A 19,991-nucleotide genomic window follows, 5' to 3' on the forward strand; every position below is an offset into this window, starting at 1 on the left:
CTGACAGCATAGCATCTCCATTTAAATCCCTATCTGGTCACTGGACCCGGTTACCTCATTGTATTCATTCACTCACTCACTCATTCATTCATTCATTTCCTCCCTCACTGGTTTAACAAAGATTCAATGTTGGGAATACAAAAATCAGTGAGAGAACTTCCAAGTTAACCTGGCAGAATAAATATACACGCAACTAAATTACTTTCACATATCATTGTAAAAGAGTTGGTACTTTGTGTCAGATAGGATATTTGCTAAGAACAGGCACGTTTGGTTTGATGCCCTCTCTTGGAAGTCTCTTAATCTGCATTCATCTTTCTCTTCTTCACACTCTAACAGGGCTGGTACAACATCCTTGGTAAGATAGTAATTTCTGTGGTCTGTTTTGTATGTTAGTGAAATGACTATGATCTGAAGAAGATAAAAAGAAATAAGCAGAAAGTGGGTCTTTGCTCTCAAGTTGTTTATAGTCTATGACCAGCTTTCAGACAGGGCACCAGCACTCATTCCAAGACATATCTCGTAAGTGTTAAAGGAGGTCCGCACAAAGAGGAACAGAGAGGATGTGAGCAAGAATACCGCATCACCAGGAAAAGATTCAGGGGGCAGAGGCAAAGGTGACAGGAGACTTGAAGTTTAAGTAGTATTTCAGCAGGTACAGAGGGTAGAAATCAGCATTCCAGAAAGAGGGAGGGGCACACACGTTTCTGCTTCAGTGTAGAAAAGGGATTCTCAACCTCAGCACTGTTGACATTTGGGGTCAGATAACTTTGTTGTGGGGGCTGTCCTGTGCAGACTGGGACGTTTAGCGGCCTCGCTGGCCTCTCCCCCGCTCCCCCCAGCAGCACCTGCTCCCAGTCATGACAACCAAGAATGTGTCCAGAAATTGCCACATATCTCCGGGGATGGGGGGCAAAATCATCTCCGTTGAGAACCCTGGTGGAGAATATATACACATGCAGATGCACACATCCATACACACATACACAGTTTTTGTCCTACGCTGCTGTTTGGACTGAGTCACATCCTTCGACTTGTCTGAAAGTGGGAATGAAGGTAATAATGTCTGCATTAAAAGATTATTGCTGGGATTAAATAATGTATGTCAAGTCTTTGGCACATCGTTATTATCGTTCCTTAAGTCAGTTGGTCATGGGATTTTAGAGCAGAAGTTGTATGTTCTAGCTGGATTTTTTTTTTATTATTTTTAGCATCAAAGAATGGGTTGATTGGAGGGTACTAAGCAGGGAGAACTCTGACGGTGTAACTGTAGAGCAGGCAAAATATAATAAGGGCCTGACCATAGGTGGTTCCGTGAGAGTGGAAAAGAAGGAATGGCCGTGGGAGAGAGATTTTAAAACAGCTTTATTGAGCTATATTGACATACAATAAACTGCACTTATTTAAAGGGTATAATTCGCTGAGTTTGAAGTACATATACACCTGAGAAATCACCATCACAAATCAAGATAGTGAGTGGTATCCCTTGGCCCCCAAAACTTCCTCATTCTCTCTGCAAGCTCTCTCTCCCTAGTCCTGTCCCCAGGCAACCACTGATCTGCTTTCTGTCGCTTTAGATCAGTTTACAATTACTAGAACGTTATAGAAATGGAATCATGCAGAGTGTGCTTTTATTTTGGTCTGGCTTCTTTCATTCAACAGAGTCACTTTGAGACTCATCCATGTTATTGATTGTATCGATAATTTGATATTTTTTGCTGAGTAGTATTCTGTCATACGGATATACCACAACTTGTACATTCATCTGCCTGTTGATTGACATTTGAGCTGTTTTCAGGTTTTGATTATTACAAATAAAACTGCTATGACTGGGGCGCCTGGGTGGCTCAGATGGTTATAAGCGTCTGCCTTCGGCTCAGGTCCTGATCTCAGGGTCCTGGGATCGAGCCCCACATTGGGCTCCTGGCTCAGCGGAGAGCCTGCTTCTCCCTCTCCCTCTGCTCATGCTTTCTCTATCTCTGTGTCTCAGATGAATAAATAAAATCTTTAAAAAAAAAAACTGCTATGAACTTTTGCATACAATCTTTGTGTGGACATGTGCTTTCTTTTCTGATAAATACCTAGAAGTGGAAAGGCTGGGTCCTCTGTGAGGTACATATTTTACCTTTTGAGAAATTGTTTTCCAAACTGGTGTCATAGTTTACATCACCACCAGCAGTGTATACTTAGTACCATCAATCTTTTTTAATTAACCAATCTAGCGGCTATGTGCCTCATTGTGGTTTAAATCTGCATCTCCCTAATGACTAATGATGTGGAACATCTTTTCATGTGCTTATTTAGCATCCATATATCTTCTTGGCACAGTATCTGTATAAATCTTTTAAAAATTTGAGTTTTTGTCTTGTTATTACGTACTAAGTATTCTTTATATATTCTAGATAATGCCTTTTGTCAAATATGTGTCTTACAGATATTTTCTCCTGGTCTATGGCTTGTTTTTGAAAAGCAAGGTTTTTCTGTTTTGTTTTGTTTTGATAAGATCCAATATATTGATTTTTTTCTTTTATACTTTGATCTTTTTATGTATTTTTAAAGATACCTTTACCAAACCCAATGTCACTAAGATTTTCTCGTATGTCTTACTCTAGATGTTATTTTCTTTTTAGCTCTTACATTTGGGTCTATGTTTCTGTTTGTAGTTAATTTTTGCACATTAAAATTACATATGAGAGGAGTGACATAAGCATCATGGCAGCATAAGCCGACCCTCATTTTGTTCCCCTCTCAACAACAAAAAAATCAGCATCTATCCACAAGCAAAAGTGGCTTTGTAGGAGCTTAGGGATCCATGACCATACTCAAGGGACCCAGGAAAAGTCCCACCCACCTGTCAGTTAAGTAATAGGCAGCAAGACCTTGGTTCCTACTGCTGACCCTGAAATGGCCCAGGAACCAGCTCCAGCCCCTCTTGGCCATGGTCCAGGAACCCCTGGAAAACACTGTCTTAGGCCAATCACCCACAGATGAGACTGGAAGTTTTCACTGCTGAGTTCTAGCAAATATTTAAAGAATTAATGCCAATTCTTCTCAAACTCTTCCAAAACATTGAAGAGGAGACACTCCCAAGCTCATTTTATGAAGCAAGCCATTACCCTAATACCAAAGCCTGATAGAACACTCTAAGAAAAGGGAACTACAGGGGTACCTGGGTGGCTCAATCAGTTAAGCATCTGCCTTAGGGCTCAGGTCATGATCCCAGCGTCCTGGGATCAAGCCCAATTCTGGCTCTCTGCTCAGCAGGGAGCCTGCTTCTTCCCTCTCCGCTGCCCCTCTTCTGCTGTTCTCAATCTCTCTGTCTCTCTCTCTCTCTGTCAAATAAATAAATAAATAAAATCTTTCTAAAAAATTATAGAAAAGATGGGGCGCCTGGGTCGCTCAGGTCGTTAAGTGTCTGCCTTCGGCTCAGGTCATGATCCTAGGGTCCTGGATCAAGCCCCCACACCGGGCTCCCTGCTCAGCGGGAAGACTGCTTCTCCCTCTCCCACTCCCCCTGCTTATGTCCCCTCTCTCGCTGTGTCTCTATCAAATAAATAAATAAAATCTTTTAAAAAAATTATAGAAAAGAGAACTACAGACCAATATCTCTGGTGAACATAGATGCGAATATTCCCAACAAAATATTAGCAAACCAAGTTCAAGAGCATATTAAAAGGATCATACACAACAATCAAGTAGGTCTTACCTCTGGGATGAAAGGAGGAACCAACATCTGCAGATCAATAAATGTGATATAGCACATTAATAGAATCAAAGGTAAAAATCATATGATCATCTCAATAGATGAAAAAAAGCATTTCACAAAATACAACATCCTTTCATAATAAAGTCACTCAATAAATTGGTTATAGAAGGAACACACTTCAACATAATAAACACCGTGTATGACAAACCCATAGCTAACATCACTCTAAAGGTGAAAGGTTGAAATATCTTCCTCTAAGATCAGGAACAAGACAGGGTGCCCACTCTCAGCTCTTCCAATTCAACATATTACTGGAAGTCCTAGACAGAGCTACCAGACAAGAAAAAAAATCCATTCAAATCATAAAGAAAGAAGGAAAATTGTCTTTGTCTGCAGGTGATATGATCTTATATAGAGAAAATCCTAAAGACTCAACTAAAAAACTGTTAGAACTAATCAATGACTACAGTAAAGTTATAAAGAATCAACAGGGGAGCCTGGGTGGCTCAATCGGTTAAGCAGCTGCCTTCAGCTCCGGTGGTGATCCCAGAGTCCTGGGATTGAGCCCCACATCTGGCTCCTTGCTCAGCGGGGAGTCTGCCTCTCCCCCTGCTTGTGCTCTCTTTCTCTCGCTATCTCTCTCTCCCCTTCAAATAAATAAATAAAAATTTAAAAAAAATCAACATAAAAAACCAGTTGCATTTCTATTCACTAACAACAAAATATCTGAAAAAGAAATAAAGAAAACAATCCCATTCACGATGGCATCAAAAACAATAAAATACTTAGGAATAAATTTAACCAAGGAGGTGAAAAATCTATACACTGAAAATTACAGGGCTTTGATGAAAAAAATTGAAGAAAACATAAACAAATGGAAAGATATCCATGTTCATGGATCAGAAAGAATTATATTGTTAAATGGTCATAATAGCCAAAGCCATCCATAGATTCAATCATTGGATCAATCAAAATTCAATATTCCAATGGCATATTTCACAGAAATAGAAGAAAAAAAAACAAAAAAAAAATACGTGTGGAACCACAAAAGACTCTGAATTGCTAAAGTAGTCCTGACAAATAAGAACAAATCTGGACATATCACACTTCCTGATGTCAAAATATACTACAAAACTGTAATAATCAAAATAGTATGGTACTGGCATAAAAACAGACATATAGACCAATGAAGTAGAATCAAAAGCCCAGAAACAAACTCTTGCATATACAGTCAACTAATATTTGACAAGAGAGCCAGGAATACTCAATGGAGAAAGGTTAGTCTCCTCAATAAATAGTACTGGGAAAACTGGAAAAACCACATGCAGAAGAATGAAATTGGACCCCTATCTTACACCACTCACAAAAATCAACTCAAAATGGATTTAAACACTTAAATATAAGACCTGAAACCATAAAACTCATAGAAGAAAACATAGGGAAAATCTCCTTGACATTGGTTTTTGCAGTGATTTCCTGGGAATGATACCAATGCACAAGCAACAAAAGCAAAAATAAGTAAGTAGGACTACAAAGAAGTAAAAAGTCTGTACAGAAAAAGAAACAACAAAATGGAAAGGCAACCTAGGGAATGAGAGAAAATGTTTGAAAAATCATATATCTGATAAGGGGTTAATATCTAAAATATATTTAAAAACTCAAATAATTCAATACCAAAATACAATCTAATATAAAAATGGGTAGGGAAACTGAGCAGACATTTTTCAAAAATATATATATATAAATGGCCAAATAGGTACATGAAAAGGTGCTCTACATCACTTAATCATCAGGGAAATGCAAATCATCAGGGAAATAATCGGGACGCCTGGGTGGCTCAGTCGTTAAGTGTCTGCCTTTGCCTCAGGTCATGATCCTGGAGTCTTGGGATCAAGTCCTGTATTGGGGGGGGTTGGTCCCTGCTCAGTGGGGAGTCTGCTTCTCCCTCTCCCTCTGCCCCTGCTTGTATTCTCTCTCTCACTCTCTCTCTCTCTGTCAAATAAATAAATAAAATCTTAAAAAAAAAAACACAAGATAATCACCTCACACCTGTTAGAGTGGCTGTCATCAAAAAGACAAGAGATAACAAGTGTTGGTAAGGATGTGGAGAAAAAGGAACACTTGTGCACTGTTGGTGGGAATGCAAAATGATGCAGTCACTATGAAAAAACAGTATGGAGTTTCCTTTAAAAACTAAAAATATTTGATCCAGCAATCCCACTTCTTAGTATATATCCAACAGAAGTGAAAACAAGATCTTGAAGAGATAACTGCACTCCCATGTTTACTGTAGCATTATTCACAATAGCCAAGATATGGAAATGACCTAAGTGTCAGTCAAAAGATGAATGGATACACACACACACACACACACACACACACACACACATAAGAATATTATTCAACCATGAGAAAGAAGACATCCTGCCATTTGAGACAACGTGAATTGAATTTGAGGACAATAGTCTAAGTGAAATAAATCAGACAGAGAAAGACAAGTACTGTATGATATCACTTTCATGTAGAATCTGAAAAGCTCAACTCATAGAAACAGAAAGAAGAGTGGTTCTTACCAGGACCTGGGGGGTGGGGAAAATGGGAAATGCTTATTTAAGGGGTACACACCTTTAGTTATAAATAATTTGGGGGGATCAAATGAACAACATGGTGATTACAGTTAATTCTGTATGATATACTTGAAAATTGCTAAGGCAGATCTCAAATGTTCTCACCACAAAAAAGAAATGGTAATTATATGATGTGATGGAGATGTTAACTAATCCTCCTGTGGTAATCATATGTAAGTGTATCAGATCACTTACAATATGTAAGTGTATCAGATCAACACATTGTATACTTTAACACAATGTTATGTTCAATTACATGTCAATAAAGCTGAAAAACTATATATAAGAAAGAAGTGTTGAGATTCATATTTTTTAATATTACTGTCAAATTGTTCCAGCACAATTTGCTGAAGAGATTGTACTTTTCCCATGAAGTGCCTTGGCACATCTATTGAAAATCAATTGATCATATGTGTGTGTGTGTCTATTTTTAGACTCAATTCTGTTTCATATATGTGTATAATGTAGAGACATGATACATATCATATAACATTATTTATTTAAATGTATTAAATACATATATACAGGGAAGATATATATATGATATAAATATGTATTTTTTCTTCCTTGATCTCAATACTACACTTTCTTGATTATTACTAGAGCTTTATTCATGTCTTAAAATAAGGTAGTTTAAATTCTCCAACTTTGTACTTCTTTTTTCAAAGTTATTTTGGCTATTTTAGGTCCTTTGCATCTCAATATAAATTTTGGCTAGCTTTTCAAACAAGGAAACCTGCTGGGGTTTTTATTGGGATTGTATTGAATCAATACATCAATTTGGGGAGAACTGACATATTAATAATAGCGAATCTTCTGATCCATAAGCACAGTAGGTCTCCCCATTTATTTTGGTTTTCTTTAGTTTCTTTGAGCTGTGTTTTGTAGTTTTCAGTATACAGATCTCACACATATTTTGTCAAATTTATCCATAAGTAATTTGTATTGGTTATTATAAGTGGTATTTTAAAAATTTTCTATTTTTGATTGTTCAGTTGTGAATATATAGAAATGCAATTGATTTTTGTGTATTGCCCTTGTACCCTGAAATTTTGCTAAGTATTAGTTCCAAGTAGCTTTTGCATACTCCTTAGGATTTTCTACATAGATGGTTATATTGTCTATAAAGACAACTTTCATCTTTTATGTCCAATTTTGATGCCTTCATTCCTTTCTCTGACTTTATTGCATGGGTTAAAACCTCCAGTAAAATGTTGAATAGAAGTGATTACAAACAGGCATCCTCGTCTTATTCTCAATGTTAGGGTGAAAGCATTCACTCTTTCATTATTAAGTATATTACCTGTACGGGTTTTTGTTTTTGTTTTTTGTAGATGCCCTTTATCAAGTTGAAGATGTTTTCTTCCATTTCTATTTTTCTGAGAGTTGTGTGTTATTATGAATAGATATTTAATTTTTAAATGCTTTTTGTGTATCTACTGAGATGATCATGAACATAGTATTTTGTTTTTAATCTGATAATATGCTGAATTACATTGTTTTTTATTGTGCATTGATCAATTTTTTAAAAACATTTTATTTATTTATTTGACAGAGAGAGACAGAGAGAGCAGGAACACAAGCAGGGGGAGTGGAAGAGGGAGAAGCAGGCTTCCTGCTGAGCAGGGAGCCTGATGTGGGACTCGATCCCAGGACCCTGGAATCATGACATGAGCCGAAGGCAGACGCTTAACGACTGAGCCATCCAGGCGCCCTGCATTGATCAATTTTTGAATGTTAAACCAACCTTACATTTTTGGGATAAACCCCACTTGATTATGATATATTATCTTTTTAATATATTACTGGATTTGATTTGCTAAAATCTGATGAATAATTTTTGCATCTACATCATGAGGGATATCTTTGTCTAATTTTCTTTTCTTGGAATTTCTTTTCTGATTTTAGTATCAAAGTAATTCTGGTCCCATATAACTAGTGGGAAGTGTTTTATTCTTTCTAATTTTCTGGGGCAGTTTGTATATAATTAGTGTTTTTTATTCCATAATTGTTTGATGGAATTCAGCAATGAAAGCCATCTGGGGATAGAGTATTGAGCTACAAATTCAATTCCTTTCATTGACACAGTGTAGTGGAGTTATCAGTTTGTTACTGATGAGCTTTGGTAGTTTTAAAATTTCAATAAATTATTCATCTCATCAAAGTGATTGAATGTTTTAATACAATATTTTTCGTATTTCCTTATTATTTGTAGAGCTTGTTGTGATGTCTTCTGCTCATTATTGGTATTTATAATTTGCATCTTTTCTCTTTTTTTTCTGATCAGCCTGGCTAGAGATTTACCAATTTTATTTATATTCTCAGAGAGTTATCTTTTAGCTCTATTGATTTCCTCTATTTTTTTAAGATTTTTATTTTATTTTACTTGAGAAAGAGAGTGAGAAAGAGCACAAGCAGGGGGCTGAGCAGGGAGCCTGACACGGGGCTCAATCCCAGGACCCTGGGATCATGACCTGAGCCAAAGGCAGATGCTCAACTGACTGAGCCACCCAGGCACCCCTCCTCTATTTTTGTTTCTATTTTCTGTTTGATTGACTGCAGCTCTTGTATTGCTTTTCTTCTGCTTACTTTGGGTTTATTTTGTTTTTCTTTTTCTTGTTTCTTAGGATGGAAGCTTAGGTCATCAATCTGAGACCTTTCTTTTCTATTATAGGCATTTGATGCTATTAACATCCCTCTAAGCACTTTGGTTGCATACCATAAATTTTAATACATCATTTTTTTTCCGTTTCAAAATGAAATGCAGTTCAACATACTTTTTTATTTCTCTTTTTATTTTTGTTCTAACACATGGGTTACTTTCAAGTGCACTGTTTAATTTCTGAATATTTAGAGATTTTCCCACATATCTTTTTGTTATTGACTTCTAATTTAATTCTGTCGTGGTCAGAAAAAAAACTTTATATGATTTATATCATTTTAAATATATTGAGCCTTGTTTTATGGCCCCAGATATGGTCTATCTTGATCGGTGTGTCCTGTGTCTTGAAAAGGATGTATATTCTGCTGTTGTTGAATGGAGTGTTCTATAAATGTCAACTAGGTCAATTTGGCTCATAGTGTTATTCAAGTCTTCTGTATCTTTACTGATTTTCTGCATACTTATTCTATCACTTATGGAGCAATATATATTACAACCTCTAACTATAATAGTTTATTATTGCTCAATGTATTTTTATTTTCTGTTATGTGCATAAACAGAAATGGGTTTTGGGGGGAAATCTATAATTCTTTACAACTCTGTGGCGATTCAAGGTGGGAGAGTTGGTGAGGAAGAAGGAGGAATCGGAATAAGCCTGTACTTGTCTGGTATCTGTACATTCAGGTATTTATGTAAGTCACTGGACAAGGGCACCATAGTCAGGACCAACCCCAGGCCAATGTTTTTTTGAAGTCTGTGATTCAGGTCCATTGTCCTTTCATTTTACTCAGAGCGCAGTGTTCCCAAGCTCTCTCTCCCACTCACATATTGCTCTCAGGTCCTCAATCCAACAAAGATATAAAAAATGGTAGTAGCTAAAGACTATTATTCCTCTAGTAAGGATTTTTATTTTAAAGAGGACTTAAATTTTTAAGGTAACAGGATGTAGCTTAGTCATGGAATTTCAGGCATTAATCAGAGGATAAGCAATCTGGAGTCAGAGGAGCTGGAATCCTCAGGGAACAGCTGTAGGCTATCAACGTTTCTACTTGGCTTACACCAGCCTGGTTTCAAGTACAGTAAGTGCTAAGTGTTTTCCACGTTTGAATTACAACTATTTAAGAATCTTCCACCATTCTTACAACTTAAAAAAGGAAACATGCCTTGTTGCTTTGTGTTCAAAGTACCACACTCTTCCTGCTCTCCAGGAAAACCCGATTCTGACCAAATTCTTTACAGCATATGAATGTGAATCTGAAGTTTTTCACCTGTGCTTTCTCCCCATATAACCACGTGCTCTGTAGGCCTCACAGGTTGTATTTTTTTAAATTCAACAGTAATTTGTCCCATAATACTTCAAATGTAAACCAAAGTTGAGATGCAATTATAACAGTGAAACACCCAGCCCCTTATCTTATAATAAACCCTGATGATCTATCACTCTATTTCTGCTCCCTGGTCATTCAGGAACATAAAGGGACTTTATTCTGTGTAGGAGGGAACAAAATAGGGATAGATTTGCTGAAGTTATACAAACAATGATAAGAGGAGATATGAAATCAACAAGGAAACTGTTGCCAGGCAACATGCTTGGTTGTCAAAGAGATAGAATGTTCTTCCATAATAACCCATGAGCAATCTTCAATAATGGCTCATAAATCTCTGAGCTAGAAAATGTCGATGTCATGAGTGGGTTAAGGCAAATACTTTTCCAAAGAACCAAAGCATCCAGCTATTCCATTCCATTCCATAATAAGAACCATGCTGTAAATATAAGGCCCTGGGGTTATGCACATCTGAGGAGTGTAATGTCCTTGGTAAGTGGAACATTTTGTGGCTTTTTCCTATGGTTGTATCCCCAGCTGTATGCAATATTTTTACTCAGCACAATGAACTGCAGTTACAAGATGCACCCAAATTGTGCCCAATATCTTGTTTTGCAAGCCTGGCAAAGTCTTGCTGGTTTGACCACCAACATGTGGCCACTGAGTCCCATTCATAAACAGGACCATGAGCAGGCATGAAGACTGTAGGATGTTAGGATTTAAAGGAAACTTATAAGACATTGGAGCCACATTCTTCACTTTCGCAGGTGAGGAATGTGGCTTCTATGATTGATATACTAATGGCCATCTCCTTTTGCTCTCTGAGTCTACCATTCCAAATAGAACCTGGTCTTTATGTTTAGAGTCCTCTGCAGATGTGTCCATCCTGTCATTTTCCTCCATGAAAGGACTCTTTGACAGAAGATTCTGCTCTACTCATCCCTGGTTGCCAGTCACTGGCACAGCACATTAACACATCATTTCAAAGGAGTATTGATATATCAACCTGAGCAATGATCTTCAAGACAAGGAGTTAATCATAATCAGCCAGAGGGTGTCTTAAACACATGCCCATCCCTATATTCTACTGAACGCAATACCATGGCTAAGAACACAGACTCTGGAGCCAAACTGTCTAGGTTGAACCTTGGCTTTTTGTGACCCTTGACAACTTGACTCTGTGCCTCAGTTTTGCCATCTGTAAACCAAGGATATTGGTTATACCTAAACTCATCAGATTGTTGAAAGGAGTAAACAAGCTCTAAGTAAATAAGTAAGTTTAGAAAAGTTCCTGTCACATAAACATTTTGTAGTATGAGATATTACCTTCTTTTTTTTTAGAGTTGGATCTATGTCAATATCATCGTTGACCATTGCAAGGCCAATTCTCCCAGGGTTATGGATTGGAACCCAGAAGGGGTGTGCCAATGGGCAGGGTGCAGGGTTGGGAGAGGCCATGGTGGGAAGGGAAGCACCTTTTCTTTTCTTTTCTTTTCTTTGGCGTTTTCAATTTACTACATGAGCCACTTGATTGCTGGGTTGGTGATTCTTAGCAATATAAATTAAGCGATAATCTGGCTTTTCCTCACTGGATTTTCCATGTCAATGCTGATTTTGATTTACTTTTATTTCTTCTAAAGAGTAGCCAGCAAAGAAGTTTACCAAGAATTGTACTCATTGTTGTAACAAAAGTGGTTGAACTGCTCAGAAAAAGAAAGCTTTCCTGCTTAACGGGTGACAAATTTGCTCATATTTAGAAGGCTTTCTTAACATCCTAAGAGAAAAGAGCAGGCTAGAGAAAGAAAAATCCAAATAGGGTGAGAAATCTTTATTATCACTTGGACACATAAAAGCCAAACACAGAGCTTCAGTCCTAAAGGATTTTGCTTTCTTCACAAGATAAGTTGGTCATTCAAATAGATTTATCGGGGCGCCTGGGTGGCTCAGTCAGTTAAGCATCTGCCTTTGGCTCAGGTCATGATCTCAGGGTCTTGGATCAAGCCTGGAGTCCTGTCATTGGGCTCCCTGCTTAGCAGGGAGTCTGCTTCACCCTCTCCTTCTGCCCCTGCCCCCACTCATGCTTGCACTCTCTCTCTCTCTCATTTGCTCCACGCTCGCTTTCTCAAATAAATAAATAAATAAAATCTTAAAAAAATAAAACACTAGTTGGTTCTTAGAAAGTGTCATTTATCAAAATATAGACTTTTTAAAGAGTTTTATAAGTATTATAAAGTCAAATAAAGGTGATCCCTAGTTAGGAAATTTGATGGTTGCAATGATTGAACAAATATTTATATATATATTATATATATATATAAAATCCAAAATATATAATATATATATATATAATCCAAAAGAGAACTGAATGATAATGTGTGGAAAAATCACCCAGTTCCAGGATTAACTGACCTCCTTTCACCCCCCTCTTCCGGCCCCCTGGGCCAAAATAAATCAGTTCTTTCTTTGAAAATGCTTATTCCCTCCCTCTGTCCTGCACCTCTCATACTTTATTGTGGTAATTTGCTTCTGGTACTCGTCTTCCCAAATAGATAGTCACCTTCCAAAAGAATCACTTTGTCTTATTTATCTTTTAATCTTTAGCACCTAGGGCAATGACACACACACACACACACACACACACACACACACACACACACACGCACGCACGGTGCTGATTTTCCACCTATTGAATGGTTGTGAGGACAGAGGACTTTTCATTTGGGTCCTGGTGGGAGAGATTTCCAGTCCTGGTAGAATTGTAGGAGCACAGGGCCAATGGCACCTGACAGGTCTTTCACCCAGCTTCTGTCCCTGATGCCTGGACACGTCGTAACTACCTCTTGTGGCACACATCTTAGGGATATTTTACCTTAGTCATATATGTTGCAAATACTTTCTACAGGTAGAAAAAAATTATGAAATCAAATATGTAAATTTCTACTTTATGACTCTGGATCTTTTGTCTTACAAAGTCTTTTCTCACTCGAGGATTTTAAATATGTTCTCTGATATTTTATTCCAGTACTTGTATTACTTTATCTTCTTAATTTATAGTTTTATTTTTTCAGTTTAGGCCTTTAATCTGAGATTCATTCAGGTATGAAGTGGAAATGCATTTTTTTCCCAAAGGTCAGCCGATTGTCCCAACACCCATTTAGTCCATCCTTTTGATTTAAGGCACCACATTAATCATATAACAAACTCCCACATATTCTCACAGATTCATTATTCGACACTCTGTTTTATTCTGTTGATTTGTCTATTTCTGAGCCAGAGCCACACTGTTTCCTTTACTATAGGCCGAGTTTTCTCTCATTTTTTCCTCTTTTCAAAAAAAAATTTTCCTGTTTTACTCATTTACTCCTCCAGGAAAACCTTAGAGTTAGTTGTCAAATCAGGGTTTTGATTGGAATTACGGATTAATTTGGGGAAATTCATGCATTTACCACATTAATTCTGTCTTATAATACGGTTGCTATAAGTCATCATTTTCCTGTCTTTCACTCAAGTTTCATGGTTTCCTTTCTACTCTTTTTTTTTTAAGATAGTTATATATTTATTTATTTATTTGTCAGAATGAGAGAGAGAGAGAGGGAAAACACAAGCAGGGGGAGCGGCAGGCAAAGGGAGAAGCAAGCTCTCTGCTGAGCAAGGAGACGGATGCAGGGCTCGATCCCAGGACCCTGGGATCATGAACTGAGCCGAAGGCAGACCCTTAACCGACTGAGCCACCCAGGCGTCCCAGTTTTCTTTCTACTCTGGCACCTCTATTAATTTCTAGATATTTTCTAATTTTGTTGATATGGTAAATGGGATTTTTTATTATAATTTCTAACTTACTCTTATGGCTAAATAGAAACCTACTAATTTTTGTAAATTTACCTGGAATCTTGCTATCCTGTTGGTCTCGTTATAACTAAGAAGTTACCATGGTTTGCTCATTAATTCTCTAATTTTCTAGATATTTTCTTTCTCTTTTTCTGATCATATTTTCGTTCTCCTTCCTGACCCATTTTACTAACTGGAATATCTAGAAAAATGTACAATAACACTGGTGGTAGTAGGCATCCTTGCTTTGCTCTTGATTTTAATGGAAATGCTTATAATATTTTATCACTAAGCATGATGTTGTGGGTTTCTAGCAGAAATTTCTTATCAAGTTAGGATTTTAAATGTTACTAAATGCTTTTTTCTATTTATCAAAATAAGTATACATATTTTTTTCTTTTTGGGATTCTTGTAGGTTTTCTCTTAAATTGTTTATTCTGATTTAATACCATTTTTACTATATTTCTTCTTATATTATTTTTCTTCTTGGGATTAGTAATTGAGTCATTATGACATGTATTACTAGGTTGTCTAATGCTGAAGTGTTCTTGCTTTCATAAGCATAGATCCACCTTAGTTATGTACATTAAAAAATGAGTGGGTAATTAAGTTGTAGTTTATCTATACAATGAAATACTGGTTGGCATTAAAAGGGAATGAGGTGATACATGTGACAACATGGATGAATCCCCAAATCATGCCAGGTGAAAAGTCAAAGAGTCAAAAGCACCTATTGTATGATTCCATTTATTTTAAATTCTAGAGCAGACAAAAGTAATCTATAGTGACATAAAAAAAAAATCAGTGGATGCCTGGGGTGGCAGAAGTGTTCTATCTATTGATAGGGGTGGTGGTTTCATGTATATATACATTGTCAAAATTCCTTGAACTTTATGCTTTGAGCAGGTGATTATGTGTAAACTGTGCTTCAGTAGGTTGATAAATAAGAAAAAAAATCTATGCTCTTGCCGCAGTCTTGCAGCCAAAAGTTGTGCTGCTTACTCCCTGAGGAGCCACTTTCTTTTGGCTTCCATTGTCACCACTGTGTCAACACGCCCTTGCTAGGGTCCCCAGGGACCTCAATGTTGCTAATCACAAGGGCGGTTCAGTTCTCACCTCCCTGACCTCCCCTGAACTGGATGCAGTTTGTCCACTTCCTCCTCCTTGAAGCTCTCCCTTCCTGCCGGTCTGCTGACCACTCCCTCGCCTGTTCTTTCCCATCTCATAGGCGCCTTCTCTTAGGCAACCCCTGTTTGTCCTCACTTGCTGGCCGGCCCTGAATGTCAGCACTTCTGGGCTCACCCCCAACCTCAGGCACTCTCCTGTCCATTCGCTTCACACCAGGCAGCCTCATCCATGATAAACATGGATCGAACCTCCGTGATTAGACTCGCAGCTTTCTCACCAGAACTGTTCTTCCTCCCATCTTCCCATCTCTGTCCATTCACCCAGTTGCTAGAAACAGGAAGAAAACTGTGAGAATTCATTTTCTCTCACCCTCCACTATTTACCTCCTGAGAAGTGGCTTCTTCCAAGTATGTCTCAAATCCATCTCTTGATACCCACGCACTGGCCCTGGTAGAAGACACCCTCATCTCTCATTCCTGGAAGAGCCCGTAAGTAGCCCTCAGATTCCCACTCCTGGCTACCCTCCAGTGTGTCTTCACATGCCAGGCACAGTAAATGTTGCTCATGACCTATCTGCTTTAAAACACCTCAATAGCCATGAGGGCATAGACTTTTCACTCTGTTTTTTAATCGTTTTGTCTTTAGTACCTAAAATAGGGTATGGGACCTACTAGGGTGAATGGAGTAGTTGCACTTAGGATAGAAATCCCCAGGTCCACCTTGCCCTCAGTGCTCTGAAGGATCCAGGCTCTCCACTCCCTAGACACATCCCCCTTGCTCTTCCCTTTACTCGTTCATCTCCAGTCACACCATCCTGATTTTGTTTCCCTAACCTTGTGCCTTTGATCACATTCTTCCCTTTGCAAGGGGAGCACCTACCTGCTCCTGGAATAGCTGTGCTTTGGGTATTCACACCTCTGTTTCGACCATACGCCCAGGGGTAAGTATATCCAGAAGGGGGAGTAGATACCAGAATACATATACTGATAACAAGATAAGTACAGACCAGCCAATTACCAGTTTACTAAATAATGTAGAAGAAAAAGCTTCCCAGAATGTTGGCACTCTATATCAAAGATAACCCCTTGGGTTGCAATAAAGGGAAAAATATGAGCAAAAGCACAGGATTAAGGTGCGAGCAACCAAATTGGTACCATTGCTATCCAGTGGGTCAGTTAACCAAATGAGTTATTGGAGAACTCTTATATGAACTAGACATAAACTATCCCAGGGCAGGGGTCTTACTGGCTTCCTTGTCCATTGTTGCATCCTTAGAGCCTAGGCCAGAGCTTAGCACATAATAAAGAGAGAAGGAAAATTAATTCAAAAAATGAGTGAATGAAATTAGAGCAAAGAGAATTGATTCGAACACTCTTAAGAGATATGTCATGCTATTGTCGTGGTTCAGTAGAAGATGGTGAACCTTGAATATGAAGGACTTTACCTGTTTTAGACTAATAATTTTTCTGGAGTTAATATATTTTTACTTTAAAAAAACCCACAATGATTAAAAAAACATTAATTTTTATTTTTATTTTTTTAAAGATTTTATTTATTTATTTGAGAGCGAGAATGAGCTAGAGAGAGAGAGCATGAAAGGGGGGAGGGTCCGAGGGAGAAGCAGACTCCCTGCTGAGCAGGGAGCCCGATGCGGGACTCGATCCCGGGATTCCAGGATCATGACCTGAGCCGAAGGCAGTCGCCTAACCAGCTGAGCCACCCAGGTGCCCAAAAAACATTAATTTTTTAAAAGTAGTTCAGCAAGTAATGTAGGACATGAATGATAATAACAAAGTAATGAGTTTTGAAAGCATAAAAGTCCTGGGCCACCTGGGTGGCTCAGTCGGTTAAGCATCCAACTCTTGATTTCGGCTCAGGTCATGATCTCAGGGTCATGAGTTCGAACCCCTGTGGAACCTGCTTAGGATTCTCTCTCTCCCTGTCCCTCCGCCCCAACCCCTCCACTTGCACTCTCTCCCTCTCTAAAATAATAATAATAATAATAATAATAATAATAATAATAATAATAATAAAAGTATATAAGTCCTTACAGTAATATAGTTATGTCATGTGAAAGTAATTGAAAATTTTAAATATCTCTTATTTTGCCTTGATAGAAAACACCTAGGTTTACCTGAAAATAGAGGGGAAAATCTTACCCAGTTTCCTAAACATTTCAGCTAATATATCAAATTTTGCATAGAAAACTAAAATTTGCAGTGCATATCCAGTCTTTGAAAACCGACCTTTTAAAATATTGTACAGCGATAAAATATTTAAATTGTTCACTTAACAGGGAAACTCATTTATCCGCTGAAGCAAAATATCTTATTACCAGGATTTGTTATAACATAGTTACAAAACGAAGGAAGGGCTCTTGTGCAAGAACTCTTTGAAAACCTCTTTCAGTAACTTCCTCTTGTTCTTGCTATGCATTGCTTTTTTTCTTTTTTATTGTCCCTCCTGTGTACTAGAAAATCACCTTTGTTCCATGACACACATGCGGTTTCACACTACAAATTATTCTTTGGCAGTCTAATTTTGAACCGATTCATTCACCCTACATCTCTCCATTCACACCCTGTAGACTGGGCCCTTGTCACCACAGCTGATGACCACTTTATCTTTTTCAGATCAGAAAGTGTCTGATGTCAAGTTCTATGTAATTAGAACCCTGAGCATTTAGATGAAGAAATGCTTTATAGCTGTACATGTTTATGAGACATCCACCTCTCCACGTTGAAATGTAACAGATGCTTCTTCAGTCCCCAACTGTTTTTTTAAATGACAAATTCTTCCTCCAGTATATTTCTTGTCCCCAACCAGAGCATTTTTTGTAGTGATCTCAGCTTTTGGCAGTGACATTGGAGGTGAACAGGGTACAGAATTCCTGCCATGGAAAAATGGTAACTCAGCACATTCTACCGAAATGCCTTTTACCTCCTGTTTCCAAGCAATTCCAGGTTATATTCTGCCTTTTCAAGAGCAAGTTTATTTGAGACTGTAAAATTATTGGAGATTTCCTTTTCAGTGGCTGAGGTTGGCAGCTGAGAGTGGAATTGTAACATTAATATTGAAAGGCAGACTCTCTAAATCTCACTTAGAATGCATTTCTCATCCCTCTGGGTGAGACTCGATGGGACTTTTCAGCTCATGATGAGTCAGGGTGATATCAGCACTGTGGAGCTTTGAGCCACAATCCCCATTCTGCTTCTTGTCTATTGAACACCTATCTCACGGGGGTGGCGTTGATACGGATGTCATGTGCGGAGCACCGAGGCTGCCCCATGTCATTCCTCATGAAGTTTAAGTGAGTCTCTCCCTGACCTAAACTAGAAGAGTAGTTATGGGCAGGTGAGAGTTCTAGGCTACAATCTTATGATTTGCTTCTGAGTGAGGACGAATTGAAGGTGGCAAGAACAGGGCAGTAATCTGTTTAAAGAAACAGAAGAGCGTAGAAATCACCTGACCGATTTGACTTTTAATGATGTTAAAAGCCCTCTGGATTCTATAATATCCAACCAGATTCCCCTTCTTTCCTTCCCATCTGGGCTGCCAGTTTCTCTGGGTAACCTAAGACAGCATTTCTGATATATTAAAACTCTGAAGATACTTGGAAGCCTGTTCTCCGAAGCTGGTACCGTCACAAGGTCTGGCTGCCCTAACAGTATTTTTTTTAGTTCTAGCCTGGGAGATAAAGAGGGACAGACTTAGAACCCTGCCTTTGGGGACATTCTCTCAGAGCACTACTAAGATGTTCCCTCCTTGGGGCACTGGCCTACATCAACTATCTTGAGGCTTGGCTTTTCACCCTCAGTGGTGTATGATACAGGACAAAAGTTCTTAATTTTCTCTTGGCCCAGTTCATCATTAAAAATGTCCAAGTGCCTAGAAATGAATTTAACCAAATATTGTGTGTGTCGGGACGCCTGGGTGGCTCAGTTGGCTAGGCGGCTGCCTTCGGCTCGGGTCATGATCCCAGTGCCTTAGGATCGAGTCCCGCATCGGGCTCCTTGCTCAGCAGGGAGCCTGCTTCTCCCTCTGCCTGCAGCTCCCCCTGCTTGTGCTCTCGCTCACTCTCTCTCGCCCACGCGCTAACAAATAAATAAATAAAATCTTTAAAAAAAAATATTGTGTGTGTCTATGTGTCCTGTTAGGAAATCACAAGTTCACGAACATAGATTTGTATATGACCTTCTAAAAATTTTATTGTTTTGCTCTCATAGTTTAAGTCCAGCTGGTATTAATATTTGTTTAGGCTCAAGGCAGGAATCAACTTGAACTGTTTTCCATGTGCATTCCCAAATATCCCAGAACAACTGATTGAAAATTTTCTCCCTTCACTCTCAACTTTGAAGTGCCACGTTCATTATAGCTATGATGACCATATGACTTATTATCCAAATTGATTCAATTTTCAGAGTAAAAGAGGGCATTGATATTAATCAGAATAAGTCTCAATTCAGTGAAGTATGTCTTCTCACCTGGTTCTTCTGCAAGACTGTCTCAGATATTCTTGGTCATTTACATTGTTGTATAAATACTAGAACCACTTACCATGTTCCACCAAAAATATTTGTAGCTTATATCTATTTCTATGGTATTTGTACCATATATCTTTTCCAGTCTTTCCCTTTCAAACTCTATTTTTATGTTATAGACATATTTCCTGTAAATACCAGATAGTATTTTGCCAATCTAGCCTAACCATCTTT

The sequence above is a fragment of the Zalophus californianus genome, chromosome 7 (genome assembly GCF_009762305.2).
Source record: "Zalophus californianus isolate mZalCal1 chromosome 7, mZalCal1.pri.v2, whole genome shotgun sequence".
NCBI lineage: Eukaryota > Metazoa > Chordata > Mammalia > Carnivora > Otariidae > Zalophus > Zalophus californianus.